This window comes from Sinocyclocheilus grahami, unplaced genomic scaffold (genome assembly GCF_001515645.1).
Source record: "Sinocyclocheilus grahami isolate Dianchi unplaced genomic scaffold, SAMN03320097.WGS_v1.1 scaffold2281.1, whole genome shotgun sequence".
In the NCBI taxonomy this organism is placed as follows: domain Eukaryota; kingdom Metazoa; phylum Chordata; class Actinopteri; order Cypriniformes; family Cyprinidae; genus Sinocyclocheilus; species Sinocyclocheilus grahami.
Genome location: NW_015507460.1, coordinates 22,068 through 23,869, shown reverse-complemented (window position 1 = coordinate 23,869; position 1,802 = coordinate 22,068).

Genomic DNA, 1,802 nt, shown 5'->3' with positions numbered 1-1,802 from the left:
TTTTGCCGTTTATCTAAGGTGATTTTTGAAGTTTTTTTAAACATTTGTTTCTTATTTAACTGGTTCCACAGTGTTTGCTGATATTTATTTTATTTAAACTTTGTGTAATTTATTTATTTTATTTGACATCAAGGTGTATCCCGTGCCTCCAAGCTTTCTTATTCGTTTTGCTAATAAACTTTCTATGTTTCTTATTTATTTGGTTATATATTAAGTTTCTTATTTAATTGGTTCCACATTGTTTGCTGATTTTTACTTTATTTCAACTTTGTGACATTTATTTATTTTATTTGACATCAAGGTGTATGCGTGCCTCCAGGCTTTCTTACTTGTTTTGCTAATAAACGTTCATTCTTATTTATTTGGTTATATATTATGCATGTTTACTCATTTCCAGTTGTGTATACCTATTTAATTTTTATGTAAATTATTTGTTATTTTATATTAGTCATAGCCTGCCCTATAGCATGGTGTATTTTTATTTGTTTTGTTTTATATATAGGCTAAGTGAGTTTGACATTGTATTTTGTTGTTGCATTCAAGCAATTGACGCCGAATTAGGAAAATTCAAACGAACTAAAAACGAACAACTGCTTTACGCCGGATTGCCGCTATTTGAAAATGAAAGTAAAATGCACTCACCGCTTTTTACAAGCTATTTAAAAGCGAAGGAAAGTGAGGAAAAGAGGGAACGCCCCACCCTCCGTGGTGATACCGACATTATCGGTGTTGTCACACGTCGATTAACCGGTGGGAAAATGTCCTCATCGTCACAGCCTTACAGCTCATGTGTGATTTTGCTGATTAAAGGCATAGTTTAGTTAAAATTCTGTAACACTTTACAAGGTCTTGATTGTTAACATTACATAATGTATTTGCTAACGTGAATATAATGTGAATAACATGAACTATGAGCAATACTTTTTTTTACAGAATTCAAAAATATGTCTTATGTTGGTTGATAAAAATATAGTTTACAATCAGGTCTCTATTTTTTTGTTGCATTAGTTAATGGAGTCTTTGTTAATCTTAAAAAACAAAAACAATTATTTTATGTTTGTTCATATTGCATTTGCTAATGTTAAAATAGAACTTGTGAATTAAAAAATATATTAGTAAATCTTGAAACTTACAAGATTAATCATTGATGTAGAAGTGCTGTTTATAGTTAGTTAATAGGGGTGGGAATCACCAGAGGCCTCACGATACAATATTATTGTGATTTTGCGATTCTGGATGCACTTGGCCGAAAACCGAAACTGCTTTATAATGATTTTATTATTTTATTAAATAATATAAAGTAATTTTGTAAGACTTTTTAAATTTAATTCAATTTTAATGATACGGAATTAAATAAAACACAAGCCAATAAAATAACCACATTTTTACTGAAAGTAACACAATAAAACTGGACAGAATTTATATTAATATTGGTAACACTTTACAATAAGGTTCATTAGTTAACTACTTTAGACAATGAACTAAGAATGAACAAAAGTTCTTCAGCATTTACTAATCTTAGTTCATGTTAATTTCAACATTTACTAATGCATTATACTAAAATCAACAGTTGTGCTTGTTAACAGTTAATGCACTCTGAATTAAAAGGATAGTTCACCCAAAAATGAAAATGTGATGTTTATCTGCTTACCCCCAGGGCATCCAAGATGTAGGTGACTTTGTTTCTTCAGTAGAACACATATGATGATTTTTAACTTTAACCGTTGCAGTCTATCAGTCGTATAATGCATGGCAATGGTAACAAAATCTATGAGAGTAAAAAAAAACATGCACAGACAAAT